The 24205-nt window shown below is 36.3% G+C and overlaps 1 long non-coding RNA gene across 2 annotated transcripts in view; it reads left to right on the plus strand.

The window, feature by feature from the left end:
- Positions 1-208: 208 nt before the first annotated feature.
- LOC140626728 (uncharacterized) overlaps positions 209-24205 on the plus strand; it is a 68037-nt gene continuing 44040 nt past the window's right edge. For both annotated transcript variants that reach the window (XR_012025776.1, XR_012025775.1), the window contains exons 1-2: positions 209-430; positions 9092-9142. This is a non-coding gene — a long non-coding RNA (uncharacterized lncRNA). The remainder of the gene's footprint in view (positions 431-9091; positions 9143-24205) is intronic.

The following is a 24205-nucleotide window of genomic DNA, read 5'->3' on the forward strand; positions in this document are numbered from 1 at the left end:
CAAAAAGCAGGCTGCAAAGAGAGGGGAGGGGCAAGACGGGGGGAGAGTAGGGTCCCCAAGTCACCTGTCCCCACCAAATTACCTAGATAACCTTCAAATCATCCTGAAAGTCTACGAATTCGGCCTGAGATTTAAAGAGAGACCAGCTGGAATGTTGCAGTGAGAAGAGTTCGCGCTTCTATCAAGGTAGGAAGACGGGGAAAAAGAAATAAAGGAACAAAAGGCCTCCAAGGGGGAGGGGCCCCGCGAGGAGCCGGGCTGAGGCCGGGGCGAGTGTCCCCAGGACAGGAGAGCCCCGTCCCGGAGAAGCAGGAGCTCCCCCAACTGCTAACACCTGAAAATCAGCACAACAGGCCCCTCCCCCAGAACACCAGCGAGACGGACAAGGTCCAGGGGAAGTCAAGGGACTTAAAGTACACAGAATCAGAAGGTACTCCCCCGTGTTTTTTTGTTTTTTTTTTTTTCTTTTTGATTTGTTTGCTTCCCCCACCCCTTTTTTCTTCCTTTCTTTCTTTTTCTTTCTCTTTTTTTCTCTTTTGTTTTTTCCTTTTTTCTTTTTTCTTTCCTTCTTTCTCTCCTCTCTTTTTCTCCTTTTCCCAATACAACTTGCTTTTGGCCACTCTGCACTGAGCAAAATGACTAGAAGGAAAACCTCACCTCAAAAGAAAGAATCAGAAACAGTCCTCTCTCCCACAGAGTTACAAAATCTGGATTACAATTCAATGTCAGAAAGCCAATTCAGAAGCACTATTATACAGCTACTGGTGGCTCTAGAAAAAAGCATAAAGGACTCAAGAGACTTCATGACTACAGAATTTAGAGCTAATCAGGCAGAAATTAAAAATCAATTGAATGAGATGCAATCCAAACTAGAAGTCCTAACGACGAGGGTTAACGAGGTGGAAGAACGAGTGAGTGACATAGAAGACAAGTTGATAGCAAAGAGGGAAGCTGAGGAAAAAAGAGACAAACAAAAGACCATGAAGATAGATTAAGGGAAATAAATGACAGCCTGAGGAAAAAAACCTTACGTTTAATTGGGGTTCCGGAGGGCGCCGAAAGGGCCAGAGGGCCAGAATATGTATTTGAACAAATCCTAGCTGAAAACTTTCCTAATCTGGGAAGGGAAACAGGCATTCAGATCCAGGAAATAGAGAGATCCCCCTCTAAAATCAGTAAAAACCGTTCAACACCTCGACATTTAATAGTGAAGCTTGCAAATTCCAAAGATAAAGAGAAGATCCTTAAAGCAGCAAGAGACAAGAAAGCCCTGACTTTTATGGGGAGGAGTATTAGGGTAACAGCAGACCTCTCCACGGAGACCTGGCAGGCCAGAAAGGGCTGGCAGGATATATTCATGGTCCTAAATGAGAAGAACATGCAACCAAGAATACTTTTTATCCAGCAAGGCTCTCATTCAAAATGGAAGGAGAGATAAAGAGCTTCCAAGACAGGCAGCAACTGAAAGAATATGTGACCTCCAAACCAGCTCTGCAAGAAATTTTAAGGGGGACTCTTAAAATTCCCCTTTAAGAAGAAGTTAAGTGGAACAATCCACAAAAACAAGGACTGCATAGATATGATGGTGACACTAAACCCATACCTTTCGATAGTAACTCTGAACGTGAACGGGCTTAATGACCCCATCAAAAGGCGCAGGGTTTCAGACTGGATAAAAAAGCAGGACCCACCTATTTGCTGTCTACAAGAGACTCATTTTAGACAGAAGGACACCTACAGCCTGAAAATAAAAGGTTGGAGAACCATTTACCATTCGAATGGTCCTCAAAAGAAAGCAGGGGTAGCCATCCTTATATCAGATAAACTAAAATTTACCCCAAAGACTGTAGTGAGAGATGAAGAGGGACACTATCTCATACTTAAAGGATCTACCCAACAAGAGGACTTAACAATCCTCAATATATATGCCCCGAATGTGGGAGCCACCAAATATATCAATCAATTAATAACCAAAGTGAAGAAATACTTAGATAATAATACACTTATACTTGGTGACTTCAATCTAGTTCTTTCTATACTCGATAGGTCTTATAAGCACAACATCTCTAAAGAAACGAGAGCTTTAAATGATACACTGGACCAGATGGATTTCACAGATATCTACAGAACTTTACATCCAAACTCAACTGAATACACATTCTTCTCAAGTGCACATGGAACTTTCGCCAGAATAGACCACATACTGGGTCACAAATCGGGTCTGAACCAATACCAAAAGATTGGGATCATCCCCTGCATATTATCAGACCATAATGCCTTGAAATTAGAACTAAATCACAAGAAGTTTGGAAGGACCTCAAACATGTGGAGGTTAAGGACCATCCTGCTAAAAGATGAAAGGGTCAACCAGGAAATTAAGGAAGAATTAAAAAGATTCATGGAAACTAATGAGAATGAAGATACAACCGTTCAAAATCTTTGGGGTGCAGCCAAGCAGTCCTGAGGGGGGAAATACATCGCAATACAAGCATCCATTCAAAAACTGGAAAGAACTCAAATACAAAAGCTAACCTTACACATAAAGGAGCTAGAGAAAAAACAGCAGATTGACCTCACGCCCAGCAGAAGAAGAGAGTTAATAAAGATTCAAGCAGAACTCAACGAAATCGAGACCAGAAGAACTGTGGAACAGATCAACAGAACCAGGAGTTGGTTCTTTGAGAGAATTAATTAGATAGATAAACCATTAGCCAGCCTTATTAAAAAGAAGAGAGAGAAGACTCAAATTAATAAAATCATGAATGAGAAAGGAGAGATCACTACCAACACCAAGGAAATACAAACGATTTTAAAAACATATTATGAGCAGCTATACGCCAATAAATTAGGCAATCTAGAAGAAATGGACGCATTCCTGGAAAGCCACAAACTACCAAAACTGGAACAGGAAGAAATAGAAAACGTGAACAGGCCAATAACCAGGGAGGAAATTGAAGCCGTCATCAAAAACCTCCCAAGACACAAGAGTCCAGGGCCAGATGGCTTCCCAGGGGAATTCTATCAAACGTTTAAAGAGGAAACCATACCTATTCTCCTAAAGCTGTTTGGAAAGATAGAAAGAGATGGAGTACTTCCAAATTCGTTCTATGAGGCCAGCATCACCTTAATTCCAAAACCAGACAAAGACCCCACCAAAAAGGAGAATTACAGACCAATATCCCTGATGAACATGGATGCAAAAATTCTCAACAAGGTACTAGCCAATAGGATCCAACAATACATTAAGAAAATTATTCACCATGACCAGGTAGGATTTATCCCCGGGACACAAGCCTGGTTCAACACTCGTAAAACAATCAATGTGATTCATCATATCAGCAAGAGAAAAACCAAGAACCATATGATCCTCTCATTAGATGCAGAGAAAGCATTTGACAAAATACAGCCTCCATTCATGATCAAAACTCTTCAGAGTGTAGGGATAGAGGGAGCATTCCTCGACATCTTAAAAGCCATCTAGGAAAAGCCCACAGCAAATATCATTCTCAATGGGGAAGCACTGGGAGCCTTTCCCCTAAGATCAGGAACAATACAGAAATGTCCAATCTCACCACTGCTATTCAACATAGTACTGGAAGTCCTAGCCTCAGCAATCAGACAACAAAAAGACATTAAAGGCATTCAAATTGACAAAGAAGAAGTCAAACTTTCCCTCTTCGCCGATGACATGATACTCTACATAGAAAACCCAAAAGCCTCCCCCCCCCCCCCCGAAGATTGCTGGAACTCATACAGCAATTTGGTAGCGTGGCAGGATACAAAATCAATGCCCAGAAATCAATGGCATTTCTATACACTAACAATGAGACTGAAGAAAGAGAAATTAAGGAGTCAATCCCATTTACAATTGCACCCAAAAGTATAAGATACCTAGGAATAAACCTAAGCAAAGAGGTAAAGGATCTATAACCTAATGGAAATAGTTAAAAGGACAGTCATTGTCTTCCTTACTTTGGCAATTAAGCCAACTAAAATTTCTCTGTATCATTAGCCTAATGTCAATATAATTCACAACTAATATTAAATAACACATAACACTTTAAGAGTATCAATCTTCAAAATTCAAAACGATATTTTTCAAATATTTCTACTTAAATTGTTTGACACTTAAGTGTTGTGATATATTATTCTGTTGAGCAAATTTTAGGGTAGGTTAGGGGTTTAGAAATATTTATTTTATGGACTTTTTTTATCTTTTGGATTTTCTTGACATAAATATATTTTTGTATGTGCATGTTATCATATCTCTTAACTTTTCTAAAAACTTTTAGCCTTGACCTGGAGTTCATCTTCTTTTATATCATGTTTCTTTTTATCTCAGGGCAGTTCTTGGCTTTGTCAAGGATACCAAAGACAAAAGACTCAAAAAGCAGTAAAGCACTTCTCTTTTTTGTTCCTGAAGTTATTTTTTTGTACGTTATTTCATGTTTTATCTTTTGTGATTTCTTTTACAAAATTCAGATATTGTTACTAGTCAGCAATAGACTCTCTTCAGGGGTCCTTTGGTTTCTCATAAACTACTGTGATAATTTATTGGGTGCTTTCACAACACACACATAAGATATTTTGTGATTTATATGTCTTAATGTGTACTGACTTTGCTATAAAACATCTTTAACTTTTATGATTAACTATTCCAGTGTACCTCATAACATTCAATAGCCATGCATAAAACATCTGATGATTATGCTGTTTGAAATCCAGCTTCAAAGATTGCAATTTGAATAATTAGGAAATTGGTGGAATATTTTTCTTGCATGTCATTGATTTTTTTTTCCCTCCAAACTACTAAACTGTGTTTCTGTAAAGTATTATAATTGATGCCACCAACATATACCAACTGGCATTTTTGCTTCTATTAAAACAGATTTCAGTTAGTCACTGTAATAAAATATTCTTATGTGCAGATTCTGTTCAGTGTAATGTTTAGTTTGATAGAATGAGACAAGTGATATCACTATATTGTCTATTGGATCTGATGTCCAATAAATCAGATGAAAGCTTGATCCACATGCCATGCTGCAGAAAAATAATAATCAAATTTGGAATCTTAGACATTACAAAAAGTAGATTCTGTTTCTAAATCCCAGTGTATGAAAATAATTTTTTAATCAACCATAACCAAAAAAAAAAAAACATAACCATGAATTTCCCATTCTTAATGTCATGACATTGAACATGTTTATGAATCAAAATAGAATAGCATGCTTGTTTTCCAAGTGAAGCTTACATATTATTCTATATTCCAAGTTATGAAAGGCACTGCTTTCAGTACTCCAGAAATTCAGGCAATAAAGATTGGTTGGGAAAAGTCAAACATGATATATTTTAAAAATGGAAGCACTTATTTAAGGTATAAGGGCTTAATATAATTTATATGAAAGCCAGCAATAATTTCTAGACAGAAATGATATTTAATATTATTGGATTTAAACAAGATTAGTATACATCAGTGTGTATACCACACCTCTACTTCAGAAATGTGCCCAATGTTATAATCTGAGTTAAAATCAAAAAGAAAAATGTGTCTCAAAATATATTTTATGGGAATTGCAGCTAAAAGCACTATGATATAACGTATTTCTAAAGAAAATGTGGTTTTGGGGTGAGCGTCTATTAGAATCTTCTCCCCCTTCATTTTTCCTTTTTCCCACTCTACCCTTTAACTTGGCATATATTTGAAAAGTGAAGGGATGCTCTGTCCTGCCAGTTTCTCTGTCCCACATTACATGCTGTCAATTCCATGTGTAGCCAGTGTTGGGCAGGTGTTACAGGTGTCTCAGAGTTCCTCAGCCTGTAGATATAAACAAGTGCCAATTTTAGTTTTTTGTTTTTTTCTCTTCAGGTCATTATGATACGATCATACATCCTTTTTTCGGTTTCCTTTTATCCTAATGTTTGTAGTGAACCCAGGGTTACTTGCCTAAGTTCAAAGAACCATTGCTCCCATTACCTTGCCATTTGTCACTTGTTATCCAAGAAAGAGAATTTAGAGTGATATCTAAAAGCTAGAATCCCTATAAAGTGATTTCAAATAGTCTTGCCCATCGGGCTAGGTTGCTTTCTGGGCTGAGTGGAGAATGTTGAGATCCAGGCGGGATGCTCAGTCAGGGGCTGACTAAATCACTGTTTTAGGTGCTTTGTTCAGTGCCATCAGGAATGTGTGGACAGGCATCTCTCAGTTAGGTTGGGGTTCTATTAAGTGTAAAATGCTATTAGTAAAAGCATTTCTACACTCTGTTAGGTAGAATTCTAAGACAACCCTCAAGATTCCATATTCCCTTTTAAATTCCAGGGATATGAGTATGATGGGATATTAGTCATGTGATTAGGTTATGTTATATCCCACAGATGATTTGGGAAGATAATCTAGATAAACTAATTCACAGGAACTGTTGAAAAGCCATAAATTTTCCCTTGCTGGGTACAGAAAAGGAAATCACAAAAGATTTGAAGTGTAAGAAGCTTCCAACACAAGGAAGTTTTTCACTGCTGAGATGGAGAGGTCCACCTGGCAAAGATGGGACGGCAGCATAAGTAGCTGAGAGCAGTCCATGATCCACAGCTTGTATGCCTATAGGGACCTGGCTTCTACACCCACAGAAATGAACTCCGCCAATCTGAACAAGATTAGAAGTCCATCTTTCTCTAGTGTCTCATAAGAATGCAACAGACTGATGCCTTGATTGTAGCCACTAAAGCCCTCAGAGCAGAGAGAATCCAGTTAAACTGGACAGACTGCTCACCCACAGGAACTGAGGTGATAAATGTGCATTATTTTAAGACGGTAATTTTGTCTGAGCAATAAAAATACTAATACAGGTACCAAGTGTTTCCTCTATCTTTTTCATTAAGATTTCTAGGGGATCCCTGGGTGGCTCGGTGGTTTGGTGCCTGCCTTTGGCCCAGGGTGTGATCCTGGGGTCCTGGGATTGAGTCCCTCATCGGGCTCCATGCGTGGAACCTGTTTCTCCCTCTATCTGTGTCTCTGCCTCTCTCTCTCTCTCTGTGTCTCTCATGAATAAATAAATAAAATCTTAAAAAAAAAATTCTATTTAGACTTGTCCTTCACAGCTGTATGGGCACCTTACAGAGCCACTTTAGTCCATAGGACTGATTTTGATACTTTTCAAAGTCAAAATGAAGAGAAAGGACCACAGAATCTTCTCAAAGATGAATACTGAACACATTAAGTTCACATAAATATATTAAATAGGTAGACAGAAAAGGATGCCACCAGTCTTTGACTACTTTGTAGTCTAACTCCAAAGCCCCACACCACCTCATGAACAGCGCTTGGGGTTTTGCACTCTATTTGCATCATGAAAGCATCTATTCGAGGAGGACCCAGAAGGCAGATATTGTTTGTAAATCTCAAGGTTGTAGATTTTCTGCTTCAAAATAGTCATTGGATTTTCTGTTGTTTGATTTCCTGTATCAGTTTTGGAAAATTAGAAGACATCTTTTCAAATACTGCTTATGTCCCACTTCACTCTTCTCCATCAGGCACTACAATTCTTTCTGAGACGCTTGCAGTATCCCTTGACCTCTTATTTTCACTTTTACATTTTTTTAAAATATTATTTTTGTCTCTCTGTAGGTCATTCTGGTTATGTTCTTCTACCTAATTACCAGCTTAACAATTTTATTTAACTGTGTCTAGTTGGCTGTTAAACACACCCACTGAGCCATTAATTTCAGTTATTGTGTTTTTCAGTTCCCCTATTTGTAGTTCTATTTTTCTGCAAATTGGTTTGCTTTCCTTTCTTTAATCTCGATTACAATACTGTCTTTTTTATAGTAGACATAACTATTTTATTTTTTTAAAGAGTTTATTTATTTATTCACGAGAGACAGAGAGACAGAGACAGAGGCAGAGACACAGGCAGAGGGAGAAGCAGGATCCATGCAGGGAGCCTGAGGTGGGACTCGATCCTGGGTCTCCAGGATCAGGCCCTGGGTGGAAGGCGGCGCTTAACTGCTGCCCCGGCATAACTATTTTAAAGTTTGTATTTAAATGCATCATTTTTTGGCTTCTCAATTGAATCCATTTCTATTCTCTGTTATTTCTCTTATGTTTGTATAATCTTACCTTGTTTGCATATATGCATCATATTCTTTTTAATTAAATGCCAACTTTTATGAATAAATGGAGGTGTGGAATGGTGTTATCTCCATCAAGAAAAGATTTATTTCTTATTCTGATAAAACGGAATCACTTTAAATCCAATTATATTGAAATGATTAAAAGTTGGACTTCCTGTGTGGACATGTCTGATTTTGGTTAACCCTCTAGCTATAGCACTGTTTGCTGGAGTCTAAGCTGAAAGCCTGGGTAGGAAGATCATCAAGCCATTAACATATTTTTTCTCAACTCATGAACCTCAACTCTGCTCCTCTTAGGCTCTAATCCCTTTGGGCTATCAATCTCTCCCCTAATTCTTATTCAGCTTTCTGTCTGAACTGTTAGAGAACCCTGGGAGAAAAACATTACAAATCTTATTTTATGTTTCTGGATTCCTTTAAACTTCTGGATTGGGACTTGAGATACATATTTTTGAATCCTGTTGCAGATTTGCTAGTTTATTATGAAAAAGATTTTGAATTATTTAGATGGTTATTATCTAAAGCAAAACTGGTCTATGTATGTATGTGTGTGTATATGCTATTTATATAGTATATGTATACTATATTTATATTTATTTACTATAGTTACTGTATTTATAGAGTATATATATATATATCATTTTATGCTTACAAAATATCTTTGATCATGAATTTAATGACAAGTCCATAACCTTACTGTTCAAAACTTACCTGAGTGGTAGGTTATGCCAAACATTTATTATAGAATCTCATAGAATTGCACATTTAAAGTCTCTATTCTTTATACATATCAGAGTCTTGGATAGTTGGAAAGAAATTGAAGGAAAAATAATGCATTGGATTGGAAATATTACTGTTAATGATGGTCGATTATTATGTGCAAAACTTGTTTACAGCTTAGAGTACATTTTGATTTCAATTTCACCAGATTATTATTGATTTCCCCCCTTATTTTCTATTTTAGAAATCTTGCACCAATAATTAAGTTTTGGTTCAGCACATGGTGGAAGGAAAGGTAAGAAATTCATTTTTTTCAGTAGTGTATGTAATATATGTAGAATGTTTTGGATATTTGAATCCTCAAATAGAGAATTATGTTTATTATACTTTTTAATCAATAGCTCTTGATAACAGTAGCACTGATTGTCTAAAATATTTTTTGAAGTAAAAAGTATTGTGTATCTTAAAGCAAACATTCCTGATGCTCAAAACAAGAAATATTTGACAACTTTATTGACAATTAACATTTAAATCATATATCAGGTATGATCTTATGTTCAATAATTTTTGAAATAGTTGGCAGTAATAGCACTGACTACATGAGGTGAAGAATTCTGTATTATTTTATGAGTTTAAAAAATGACGACTATAAGCTATCAAAACACTTTCCTTTTTATGGAAACTTAATTCGATATTCCTTGAGGTTTCTGACAGGCCAAATCATGTTGGGCATAAACTTTTGCTGTTCACTCTAGCATGGAGAACATATATTCATAAATATTTATTCATATATATAAATTACATATTTCTCCTGAAAGTATTCAGTGAGATTATATATATACCAAAAATTTAATACGAGGACCCTTTATGAGATTTGGAAAAGAACCACTCCTAATTTTATGATATTTATAGATATTTATGATAACATAGGATTATTTATTCTATTTTAATGTATATGATAACATAGGATTATTTTAATGTATAAATAGTTAATACCTTATCTTTTGGCTTAGAACACATTGTGTATATTATGTACATTTTATTTAAAAAATACAAAAATCAGGGCAGCCCTGGTGGCTCAGTGGTTTAGCCCCACCTTTGGCCCAGGGTGTGATCCTGAAGACCTGGGATCGAGTCCCACATCAGGCTCCCGCATGGAGCCTGCTTCTCCCTCTGCCTGCATCTCTGACTCTCTGTGTCTCTCATGAATAAATAAATAAAGTCTTAAAAAAATCATATGGTTTCAATGTACATTGGGATTTAAATATACATTGATATGTTTACATTGAACACCTTGAATAATGTAGTAACATTAAAAGTGGTTTTCTTTTATTATTTTAGTGTTGGTCCACAAGAACTAATTGGAGTTTTCTGGGTTTTGTTTTGTTTTGTTTTGTTTTGTTTGTATTTTAAGATTTTATTTATTCATGAGAGACAGAGAGAGAGAGGCAGAGACACAGGCAGAGGGAGAAGCAGACTCCCTGCAAGGAGCCTGATGTGGGACTCAATGCAGATCCTGGGATCATGCCCTGAGCGGAAGGCAGCCGTTCAACCACTAAGCCACTCAGGCTTCCCTGTTTGTTTTGTTTTTAGCTAGGTCTTGGCTAGAAGCTGGAGAGTTTTCAAAGCTATAAATATATCATCATTGCCATATAGAAACTTATAGTTTTATTTGAAATATAATGTGTAAAAATGATTGCCCAGAAATACAACCTTCCTAGTCACTCAAAAAATCCGTTAGATGAGCAACATTTTTCTTTTCTAGAATAGAATATATATCTAAAAAAAGTCTGTGAAAATGCTGGGTTTTGTAAATGCTACGCATGATCACATAGCATCAGAGTTTAGAGCAGGCAAATTCTCAGTCTTAATATTTAGGTCATTTGGGGCTCAGGGAATATATAAAATTTGCATAGATAGATCCATTCAGAAAAAAAAAAGGACTTTTGCTTATCTTATAAAGGCACAGATAAGAAATGAATCATGATTATATTTTAGGTGATTTTGAATTAACTCACTCTTTTCTGGAAAAAGAGGCTAATCTCAAAAAATAATTTTAGTATGGTTATTTATCTAGCTGCTATTCAGGTAATATACACAAGATAAAATTTTGATCCTTAGGAATTAATTATATTCCTTCTAATGTATGGTCTAGACTGACATTTTCCCTTTCCAAAACATCTTCCAAACTAAGTGCTTTTGATCAGATGATGAACTAAATGACGAATATAAACCAATATATCAGTACAAATCAATCATTCATGGGAAAGCAAATAATGGTAGAGCAAAGATGAAGCCTTGGGGTGCTCTATACTTAGAAAATAAGGCATTCACATGACAGTATCTTATCATCATTGTTATGGACATTATATATTTCCCGAAACTTACAGTTTACAGAGATTATTTCCTCTACTTTGATGCTGTTTTACTAAGAAACATTAGTTAGGGCCCTAAAACTTTTCAAACTGTCTGGAAAAAATTAGGGGTCACAGGTTGTAGATGTATTCTCCTATTTTATAAGAATTCATGCTTAGTTTTTTGTTTTTCCTTTTTTTTTTTTTTTTGTCATTTGGCAACTCTTCCTAGAATGTTTCTATGAAAATGAATGATAAATATGCAATAAATATTTATATGAATAAAAAATAGTTACATTTGATGATCAGCAATTTCTGTTAAGACTAAAAATAAACTAGTGTGAGCTGAATTATCTTCATTCTGAGAAATATTGGTTTTAATGGACTCATGTTATCCTGTGAACTTTGTTCAGCAATGTTAAAACATTACCCCTAGTACATCTGGTCTCAAAAGAAAAATGCCATTATAAAAATAATGATAATACAAATGAGGCTTATTCTGGTGATTCTTTGTTACATATTCATGTTCATGCCATGCAAATTAAATGCGAAGGTAGAAATACATATAGAAATAGATTAACTTAATCAACCATAAAGCAAAAATTTTGAAATTTCAAAAAAATAAAATGACACTAAATAGCTTAGAAATATGAGTCATTGGAAAAGTAGGAAGTTTTTTTAAAGGGGGAGATGTGTTCTGATTTCGTGTTATCTCAAAGTATAATTTTATAATATTTTATGCTTCAAGATACCAAAACTCATTAAAATTTGTATGTATAAAATTGAACAAATGTAAAACTAGATGCCTTTCTAGTTAAACTAAGCATTTAATCAAAAGGCAAGGAATTCTAAAACTTTTACTCATGACACCAGAAAGAGCATTGCATTTTGATTTATTCATTAGTGTCTTCTTTCCTCTAACAAAGATGTTAGATGACACTTTGAAATGGAGTCTATGGCAGGCAAGGAAAATATAAACATGATGGATATGTTAAAAATATAAACTCAAAGATCTGACACCTGTGTCAAAGAACTGGACATGTAAAGGAAAACAGTAGAATACACTGAATGCAATGGTGGAGATGGTATTCATATGATTTGTTGTGTGAGAAGGAACTATGGCCACAGAGAAAAGCTGACTATTAGAGCTGTGGCTTAAGAGGTTAATTAGAACTTATTCGATAAGAGAGCAAACCTTAGGAAAAGTTAGAGAGTCTAGAGAAAGCATGTGCTAAAGAGCAAGAAGTCTGGAGATGTTGCCGAAGAACAATTTGAGAGTGGCAAGAAATGGGAGCAAGATGATTTGTGGTCAGGAAGAGGTGGCTTTTAGGGCACATTAAGGATCATGGACTGTAGACTGTCAGATGAAAATATCAGGCACAATCCAAATTCCCTGTTACAATTTCATGCAATATAGAAACTATGAAAATTAGTGATGGCTTCTAAGCCACTCAGTAACATGGGTAAGTGGTCTGTTCAGACAGATCACCCTGGAAGTTATTATGGAGCATAACTTTGAGGAAAATAAGAGAAAAGTTAGAAGGACTAGTTTATTGGAATGTCCTAGAAGTAGAACTCAACCAAGAAAATGTTAAAATGACTATTACTACAACTGCAATTATTATTAATGGTTATGTTTATGTATGTCCTGTGTATGCAAGGCACTGTGTTAATTGTACACATATTGTCTTATTACAATGCCAAGAACAAATCTGTGAAGATGATATTTATATCCTCATTGTTAGCCTACATCCTCCAGAAAGCAGACACCAAAAGGGGACCAAATGTGCAAAGATGTTTCCCCACAGGGAAAATGCCTATATGAGAGAAAATACTGAGGAATGCAGAAAAAGAAAGTCTTCAGATTTCGATGTCAATCTGACATATGCTCAAGGGAGGGAGGACTGAAGGCTGGGTGGAGGTGATCTGGACTGCTGCAGAATCTAAAGTAGCTTTGTCAAGACTGTCAGGGAACCCTGGAGCCAAAGTCAGCAGTCATTGGAATCCCCTCTGTCCCAGGAATAGACCTTGCTTTGTATCCCTTCCCTACTCTGGTGCTGGTTGGGAGCAGCCCCCAGGAAGCATGGCCTCAGAGAAAACATGGCAGTGGATTTCAGAGTGCAATGACTGAGGCCCTTGCTCAGTTATGATTCCCCTGGTTGGACGTCTGTGAGAACCATTCTTATAGCCAGGAATAGCTATATAATTTGTGGGACCCAGTGTGAAATTAAAAAGCTGGATGCTTTGTTAAAAATAGTCAAAATTTCAACATCGCAACAACAGCGGGTTAAACCAACTGTAGCACAGGTCACATGCCCATAGAACAGCTCTGCTCATAGCCACCACAATTCCATTTACTAGATGAGGAAGGAAGTGTTAAAAAGTATTCTCAAACATTGTAAATAGTGTGGAAAAAACCATCAGTGGAGGAGTGGATAAAGCAATGTGGTATATGTACATAATGTAATACTATCTAGCCATTAAAAAAAAAAGATAGCACGGATGAAACTTGAGGGGATTATGCTCTGTGAAATAAGTCACAGAAAGACAAATACTGCATGATTTCGTTTATATGTGGAATTTTAAAAATAAAACAAAAAGTCTCATAAATACAGACAATAGATTGGTGGTTGCCAGAGGTGGGGGGTGGGAGAATAGAGGTGAAGGTAGTCAAAAGGCATAAATTCCAGTTCTGAAATAAGTAAGTCCTGGGAAGTAATATAGACCATAGTGACTATAATTAAAAATAGTGTATTAAAAAAGTTGCCAAGAGACTATCACAAGAAAAAAATATTTTGTAAATATATTGTGATGGATATTAATAAGACTTATTGTGATAATTTTACAATATATACAAATATCAAAATTTTATGTTGTATACCTAAAACTATTAGGTTGTATGTCAGTTCTACCTCAGTTAAATTTTTTTCATGGTTAAATAGCCAAGGGACAGTGGTATCTTCTTACAAATGCAGATATGTACTTAAATATCATCTTCCTGCATAGATCTCTAGAATAGTCTTTTGGGTTTTTGTTTGTTTGTTTTAACACTTTGCTGTTGGTGTTGTCAGTGTTCCAGATTATGGCCATTCTAATAGGTGAGCAACAGTATCCCGTTGTTTTAATTTGCATTTCTCTGATAACATATTATGTGAAGCATCTTTTCCTTTGCTTATTTTCCATCTACATCTCTTTGGTGAGATGTCTATTAAGGTCTCTGCCTCATTCAGTAACTGTGTTGTTTTCTTATTGTTGAATATTAAGAGTGTTTTATATATTTTAGATAAGAGATGTGTCTTTTGCAAATGTTTTCTTATAGTCTGTAGCTTATCTTTTCATTCTCTTGACATTATCTTTCACAGATCAGAAGTTTTTAATTTTAATGAAGTCCAGCTTATCAATTATTTCTCTAATGAATTGAGATTTTGGTATTGTATCTAAAGAGTCATTGCCATATTCAAAGTTATCTAGGTTTTCTCCAATATTATCTTCTGGGTGTTTTATAATTTTGCAATTTACATTTAGGTAGCTGATCCACTTTTAGTTAATTGAAGGGTGTAAGGTTTGTATTTAGATGATGATGATTGCATGTGAAGATCTAGTTGATCCAGCACATTTCTTGAAGAGACTGTCTTTGCTCTATTGCATTGCTTTTGCTCATTTGTCAAAGAAGAGTTGAGTATACTTATATGTCTATTTCTAGACTTTCTATTGTGTTCCAAAGATCTATTTGTCTGTTCTTTCACCAATACCACACTACCTTGAAGTGGTGCACTGTCTTTATGGTATGTCTTGAAGTTGAATGTTGTCAGTCCTCTAACTATTCTTCTCCTTCAGGATTAAGTGGACTCCTTCTGAGTCTTTTGGCTCTCCATATAAACTTTAGAATCAGTTTGTTAATATCTACAAATAACTTGCTAGGATTTTGTTTGAGATTGCATTGAATCTATAGATCAAGTTGGGAAGAACTGACATCTTGACAATATCGATTCTTCCTATCCATGAGCCATGGAATAAAAATTAGTTCTAAAAAGGTATGATAGATTACAAAGTCCATAGGAATTGAAATTGGCTGAACTGATGAATAATGTGATAGGTTGAGTGATTTTTTGTAAAGAATGTGACATGAGATTCTTGCTTAACATAAATTGGTACCTATAGCGGAGACAGATAATTCAGGAAGAGAAATAGGTTTGAGGCATAGATCCTGAGAACATTTTTGGACATGCTGATTTGGAAGTGCAGTGGGACATCTAATTGAAGATTTGAAGGACACAGCTGTGGGCATGAATCAGAAGTTTGGGTGAGAGGCCTATGTAGAAATGAAAAATGTGTATTGTCAGCACATTATCAGTTTATTGACCCATCTGAAATCAGTGATGCACAAACTCAAAGGTTTATTTTTATCCAATTATTGCATTTGAGAAAGAAAAGAAGTAGCCCCTCAGCTGTCAACTGAGAGCTGACCTTGCAGTAACAGCAAGGCCATAGAATTCCTCTGCTGAAAAAAACCATTTCACAGAACACCAATATCAGACAAGGTCATTCCGTGACAGTGATGGAGTGAGACAAAAACAAGACCCCTCTGTAGTCATGGCTGAGCACAGATAAATGCAACAACACTGTTCATACCACAAAAATGACCAAACATCCCCCTCTCCAGACTAATTGGAATGCTGACTTCTTTCCTATTGATTTGTACTTTTGCCCTGCTTTACATGCTCTCCTAGTTAAAAAGTTACCCAATCACAGAACAGTTTATTCTGAATGACATTTTCCACTTCAGAGCAACACCATGGTGTTGTTGATGTCTGGTACACGCTGCAGCTTCCTACTCTTAGGGATATTATTACTGACAAGTTCTGTTGTGTGGGCTTTCGATAATATGCTACCTTTCCTTAGGGCCAAAGTAAATTTCTTGCTGGGGCAAAATGTAGGAATGTGAGCTTTACTGATGCATGTCTTACCCATTTTAACATCATGAGTCCTTCATTGTTTACTCTCTCTGCTCAAATGGACAGAAAAATCAGCTCAGCTCAGCTGTTCTATTAGAAGCAGGGTATGGGATGCCAGTCTTCCTTTTTTACTATCTTCCTTGATATCTGTTTGTTCTTTGACACACCACATTCCTGAGAATGGAGCTCCCTTCTTTGATGCTAATAGTGATGGAAGGAAAGTATGTATGTTCACCATGTGAGGAAAGGATGGGATGTCAGCATCGCACCTTAACTAGTCTCTCCAATAGAGTAGTCATTAGCCATAGGGGGCTATTTAAATTTATTCAAAACTAAAGAAAATTTAAAACTTAATTGCTCAGTTCTACTAGCTTTTTTTCTTTTTTTTTTTTTTTATTTTATGATAGTCACACAGAGAAAGAGAGAGACAGGCAGAGACACAGGCAGAGGGAGAAGCAGGCTCCATGCACTGGAAGCCCGACGTGGGATTCGATCCCGGGTCTCCAGGATCGCGCCCTGAGCCAAAGGCAGGCGCTAAGCCACTGCACCACCCAGGGATCCCTACTAGCTTTTTTTCAAATGCTCAATAGACTTTTGTGGCTGGAAATACTGTATTAGATAGCTCATATATAGAACTTTCCATCATTACAGAAAATGATATTGGACGGGACACCTGGGTGGCTCAGTGGGTGAGTGTCTGCCTTCAGCCCAGGGCATGATCCTGGAGACCCAGGATCTAGTCCTACATCAGGCTCCTTGCATGGAGCCTGCTTCTCTCTCTGCCTATGTCTCTGCCTCTCTCTCTGTGTGTAAATAAATACATTTATTTAAATAAATCAATATATAAATATATATATAAATAAATATATAAATAAATATATTTATATTAAATAAATATATATTTTTTTTAAAGAAAATGATATTGGACAGATTGCTCTAGAGAAGAAGACACAGACTGGTTGAATAGTATAGGATAGCCGAACAGATTCATTAGTTTATTCATTTTCTATTGCTATGTAACAAATTACCACAACTTAAGAAGTTGTATCAACACATTTTATCTCACAGTTTCTCTGGTTCAGGAGTCTAAGCATGACTTATCTGGAACCTCTCCTCAGGGTCTCACAGACTGCAGTCAAGATGTTGATCAAGCTGTCTTCTCATCTAGAATTTGGGATCTTCTTTCAAGCTCATTCAGGTGGTTGGCAGGATTCAGTTCCTTGTAGTAACATGTCTGAGGCTCCTACTTTCCTTTCATCTGTCAACCAAAATCTGCTCTCAGCTCTTAGAATCTACCTGCAGTCCCTTCACCATGGTCCCATAGAAAATTCATGACATAATTATTGCCTTCTTCCAGGACAATGAGAGTGTTTGTCAGACATTTTGCTGTATGAACAGCCAGAGAAAATATTTTACTTTTAAAGATCTTACTTGATTAGGTCAGACCTAAAATGACCTCCTTTTGTGTCACATAACATAATATGATGAGTTATGAAAACAATATATCATATTTATAGGTCACATCAAAAGTTAGTGGAATCATACAGGGTGTTTACACCAGGAGAAAGGTATCTTAGGGGTCAGCTTAGAATATTGCCTGCCACAGTCAGCATTTTCATTCTTGAAGGGGTATCTTAACCACAAAGCACTGAAGATTATATTGTGAAATCATGGACACATTTAACTTCAGGTTTAGAACTCGTTTATCAGATACATAATGGGAATCCTCTCTTTAACAGTACCTGTGGACACAAAAGTGGTTGAGATAGAGCAGAGAGAATGCATAACATTAAAAGAGCGGAAGGAAAGAAAAAGCTATCCAGGAGGTCAGCAAATATTTAAAGGATGGATGGAGGCAGTGGAGCAAAGTAAGGATAGCTATATAATCTGAAGAGGAATAAAGAGAATATTTCTCTGTATGTCAATGAAGTCAAAGGAATGAGAACTGTAAAGATTGAGAACTACAATACAGTCAAATATAGGAGAAAGTTTGGATTTTAAGGAAAATCAATGATTTGTCAGTGAGTTAGTGGCACTTATCATAGATCAATGGAGGTAAGCTTTATTAGAAAAAAATTAAGGATAAATATGTACAATGTCTATTTGAATGAAGATGTTGTTGGAAATATGGAAAACAAGGTCACAGTATCTTAGATTTGTTTGTATTATGTTTTTGCTGCTTACTTATTTCTAATATGAGAAGGACTGAGGTTATTTATAGACATGAAGAAAGGAGCCAGTAAATAATTAAGAGGTTTGGAAAAAAAAAAAAAAGTTTGAAAATCTATGAGAGAAAAAAGACAAAACTGATAGAATAGAAATCTGGTAGAGAAGAATAAAGATGGAGCGAAGGATCAAGTGCAAATAAGGATCATCCTGGACCGCATGAGGAGAGGACATAAAAATGAGTGTAAAAATACAAATAGAAACATTTGTAGAGTGAGTGGGCAAGATATCAAAGGAGAATATATTAGCTATGTTCAATTTTCTAAGTAAAAGAATTCAAAGAAACAATGTCATTTGTTGAGAGCAAGAGTTATAGGCATTGAGTAAGAAAATTTATTAACCTGATGAAAGTTGTGAAAATGCACTGTAACCATGACATATGATCAAAGCTACATAAAGGAATGAAGAAGGGATAAACACAGGGAAAGCAGGGTCAGGATTTTTATTGGCATCATTTTGTACAAGTATGTGACTTTCTACAGCAACAGTTAATCATATTATATATAAAAACAGTTTACTTATTTACACAGGAGCAAGTGTATTGAGAGAGGATTTACATTTTGCTAGTTTGCATAGGATTAAGGAGAGTTGGATTTTGGAGAATGGGTAGGTGGCCTGAAGTGGGAATAGCAAAGACCAGGATACAAAAAGAGGTGAGACCAAGATTTGTAACTAAGAGAAAATAGAGTTAGAAAATACAGAGTTAGAAATAATTAGAAAGATGGGGCAAAAGTTGGATGTGAGGAGACAACCTTGGATGTATCCAAAATAAGAGCATTATTTCATTTTGCTACCGAAGTTTTTGTTGAGGAATTTTATGTAAGTAGTTTTATGTGTTTGCTGTACATGTGATCTTTAGCAAGTTTTAATTTCTAATTAAGTAGCAATCCAGTTTCTTTTCTAATATGCCTATAAAACATGAAGAATTACTAAAATTCATTAAAATATTTGCAAAAGAATTGAGGTACTGTGTAGTTATCTGTTTTAGTAGGAACTTAAACACAGAAGCAGTAAGACAAAAAATGCAAAAAATTTGACGAGGTATTTCCTCGTCAAATCAATACAAAAAAAGAGTGAAAAAAGTGCCAGTTTGTGATGACACAAAGTGTGAATTTGACATGAAGTCCTGGTCCATGCTGTCAGTTTCTTTCACTGATGGTCAAGCTGGAACCACTTCATGGAGAGTAGGGGTCTGACAGTTTGAGTAAATTAGTAAGAGTCTAAAATCACTAAATGCTCTCTTTTTTCTATACAGTTAATGTCTTTCTAACCCTATAAATTGTTACTCTACTTAGGATGATTACTACTATTTTAATGGAAACATAAAAATAGTGTATTTAGAAAACAGATACTGCAGTAAAAATATATTAAAATACATTAAAAGTAACAAATTCTGATCCTAAATGGACAGTATCACATTGAGAAAGCATAATAATTCGTTGTCTTAAAAGACACTTTTATGGAAATTTCTAATGAAAAGCGAAACAACTATATTTCATCTTGACTGTGGGAGCTCCATAAATGTTAGTTACTTTGTATTTTGATGAATTGGTGTCAAAGGACAACAACAACAAAGACATTATTTGGAAGAAAATAAAAATATAGTAATCTGGTCTCTGGAAAAATGTAAGCATCTATTTCTTTTTTATTTTTTATTTTTTTAAGCATCTATTTCTGATACGAAAAAGCACATTAAAGCTTAATTTTGCATGTTTTCTAAATCAAGACACATTTAACTTACTTTTGCATAATGAGGACACATTTTGTTTGCAGTTCCAGTAAACTTCTGTCTTTCTGCCAATGTCACTAAATTTAGAATAAAATATGATTATTTTTCTAGTGTTCCATATTTTATAAACATATAATAAATTATTGTTCAAAGTAAAATGCAACGGACAGATTTACATTATATTCAATAGGATACATAGTGTTGACTTTTAAAATATGCAAAAATATGTATATAAATATTCTCTTCTTTCCTACATATGTTTATTTAATGATAACAGAACATTTCCCTGAGAATGGAATGAACATAGCAAACAGCTGAAATCTGCTGCAAGATTCCACACTGTACCACAATTGGTGTGAGGGTTTTGCTTAAAAGGGGAAAAAAAAAAGAAACTAGTATATTTTAATTTAGTTTCTTGGAATGGCGTTTGTGGCATTATAATAACAAATACATTTGGTCTCCCTCCCATTTCTGATACAGACAGAGTTCCTAAAACCCCTAGAATTTAAGTGTTGAGAGAAACAAAAGTACCCTTTGTTTTGTTAATGAAGTAAATTTTGACCCCACCTCAGGATGGGGCTGGTGGTTAGGAAAACCAACTGGGTGAGCAGGGTGTTAGAACTTTCAGTTCCATCCCATGACTTCCCTGGGAAGGGGAGGGCTTGGAATTCGAATGAATCATCAATGGCCAATGGTTTAATCAGTCATGCTGTCTAATGAAGCCTCCATACAAACCCAAAAGGACAGGATTGGAGAGCTTTTGGGTTGGTGAACTGGTGGTAGTGTTAGAAGAGTGATGTACTTGGGAGAGCATTGAAGATCCCCACCCTACCCCTATACTTTGCCCTATACATCTCTTCCATCTGGGTGTTCCTGAACTACATCCTTATATAATAAATTGGTGATCTAGTAAGTGGAATGTTCTGTGAGCCTTACTAGCAAATTAATCAAACCTGTGGATAAGGTTGTAGAAAGTGTAGGGAAGGACAAATTCTTCTACTACCCTTCAAAATCTTCTAGCTGGACTAAGAATTAAATTTACATGAGGCAGATCAACAGGAGAAAAATCCCAAAATTTTATTATTTTGTACACGGAGGCCCAATAATGAAATTGAGACTTAAAGAAATGACCAAGGTGACAGTTTTTATACTTTTTAGACAAAGAGGCAATATGTTTGTGAGGAATGAATAGAATAAAGAAAACGTATTTTGGAACTTTATTTATTTTTTTTAAGATTGTATTTATTTATTCATGGGAGACAGAGGCAGAGACACAGGTAGGCTTCATGCAGGGAGCCCGATGTGGGATCATGCCCTGAGGGGCAGAAGCTCAACCACTGAGCCACCCAGGCGTCCCTATTTGGGAACTTTCATTGTTGTGCCCAAGATTGCGAATCCGAGAAACCACCAAGGAGCCCGCACTGATGCAAGCGCACGAGGGTTTATTAGCAAGCTCGAGCTTGGGTCCAAGTATACCCGACACAGCGGAGCAGGGACTTGGACCCCGAGGTGGGTTACAGCTGGTTTTTTTATAGGCTGGTCTAGGGGATTTTCAGAAGGGGTGGAGGAATTTCTCAAGTTCTGTTTACATTCTGATGTGTGGCTTTCAAGGGCATTGAGCTCTGTTCTCATTCTAATATGGGACTTTCTACCACAGGTGTGGGCTCTGTTGTCTTTCTGATATGGGATTCCCTGCCGAGGACATTGAGGACATTCTGCAGTTTTTTTCTATAAAGTTCATCTCTTATTCACAGGGGCCTAAGATGGCTGTACTTGTGCTAATGCTGAACTTTAGGTGGGATGGCCTTGATTTTTCTCAGCCTCCACATCATTAGTAAGGAATTCTAGGTAGAATTTGGGTAGTGGTAGTGGATTAGGGGGGAAAAAGGTAACAAGGTTTGTTTCTACAGCTTTCTTTAAAGTTCTTATCTCTGGTGATAAGGATGTCTTAGTACAGGTACAGGGAGGGTACCTTTATAATGGGAGATTTATTTCCTGCTTTCAGGGGGACTGGCTATTTCCCAAGTAACTCTTATTTCAAATAATTTGCTAAAGTGGCTCAATTTGAGGTGCTGTGCCCTTGGCCCCTACAGAATCTGATTTATAGCCAGTTGGTCAGAAGTACAGATGACAATCTAAGCTTTAGACTGGCATCTGAAGTGAGAGGAGTCTTGTGGAACTGAACTCCTGCCTGTGGAATCTGATGCTATCTAGTGGGTAGGTAGTGACAAGATAACAAAAGGCAAGCTGAAGGCAAAAGGCAAACTGACACTCAACATACCCCACCCCTCAAGGTGGGGGTGGGATATATGTGACACTTCTCAGACTGCCCAGGAGCAAAGGAAGGAAAAAGCCAGTGGTCAACTGATAAAGATCACAGTCATGAAGGACACAAAACTCCAGCAGTTTGTCACTGTCTTAATTATTTATAAGAAAAACACAATCTTAATAATAGCCAAACCTCCAGTAACCTATAGACTCAATTTCTTAGAGCCCTAATATCACCTTCCCCACCATAGGACAGAAAACTCCATAAAATCAGCTACTCCTCACATTTATAATGCAGCTTTTTCTGCCTATGTGTTCTGTCTCTGTCCTTTAATTAAATCCACCGTTTTTGCACTGAAAATATCTCAAGAATTCTTTCTTGACCATTGGGCTCGATGATCTCACATCAGATAGTGTCAGAATCATTTGTTGGAGTGGGGGAAAACCCTCTCCTCCATGTTGGACATTGGTCCAAGAATGTCAATTAATTTAGCATTGTGTTACTGAATGACTAATTTAAAATACTACTACTACTACTACTACTACTACTAATAATAATAATAATATGTACACAATTTTAAAAAACTATAAAAGTGTTACAATTTTGTAAAATACTTTGCTGCCTCATCCTAAGTCTCTAAATTCAAAAGACATTTATTTTCATCATTTTGCGGTGAGGGGGGTACTTTTAATATCACCATTTCAGGAAATACCAAACTCATCCTCTTTTTTATTATAATTTATGCACAGATTCTTCTGAATACCCTCTATGGAAGATGAAAAACTTTCTCAAAATATCTCAACTTCCTTCCTTCTCAAAACCAAACAATCCATGCAAAACTGTGGAGGCTGAGAAAAATTAAGGCCATCCCACCTAAAGTTTAGCATTAGCACAAGTACAGCCATCTTAGGTCCCTGTGAATAAGAGCTGACTTTATGGGAAAAACTGCAGAATGTCCTCAATGTCCTCGGCAGGTAATCCCATATCAGAAAGACAACAGAGCTCAGAATTGCCCTCAGCAGCGAATCCCATAACAGAAAGACAACAGAGCCCATGCCCATGGTAGAAAGTCTCATATTAGAATGAGAACAGAGCTCAATGCCCTTGAAAGCCCCACATCAGAATGTAAACAGAACTTGGAGAAATTCTTCCACCCCTTCTGAAAATCCCCTAGACCAGCCTATAAAAAACCCAGCTGTAACCCACTTCGAGGTTCAAGTCCCTGCTCCACTGTGTCGAGCACACTTGGACCCAAGCTCGAGCTTGCTAATAAACCCTCGTGCGCTTGCATCAGTGCGGGCTCCTTGGTGGTTTCTCAGATTCGCGATCTTGGGCACAACAAAACCTTTTACTGGTTTCCATTTAGACTTTAAATACTATGCCAAATCTGCATTTCTTAATAAATCAAATTTTTAATCATTTTGACTATTCATTCTAGGAAAAATAAAGTAGTGCCTCTCTATAGCTTCTTCCGAATAATTTCTCCCAATCTCTTAATTCTGTCATCTATATATTTTTTTTTGTCATTTATATTTTTACTTTTAAGTTCACAAAGTTTAAATTTTTTAAATATTGTCTTCTGTACTATATAGCTTATGCTTCTGTTATATCTATAGTTTGATCCTACAAATTTAAAACAAAATAAGTGTTAATAATGTAAAATATTTCTAACAGTAGAGAAGTAGAGTAATTGATCTGTAGAGAAAAGATATTCTAATACATATATTTCTGTGGAGCAAAGAATTCTACAGAATGAAGTGGTCTTTGAATACTGGACACTTTTATGCCTCCATACAAAAAGGCAGTCCATCATCACATTGAGCTA

Source organism: Canis lupus, chromosome 38 (genome assembly GCF_048164855.1).
Source record: "Canis lupus baileyi chromosome 38, mCanLup2.hap1, whole genome shotgun sequence".
Classification (NCBI taxonomy): Eukaryota; Metazoa; Chordata; class Mammalia; order Carnivora; family Canidae; genus Canis; species Canis lupus.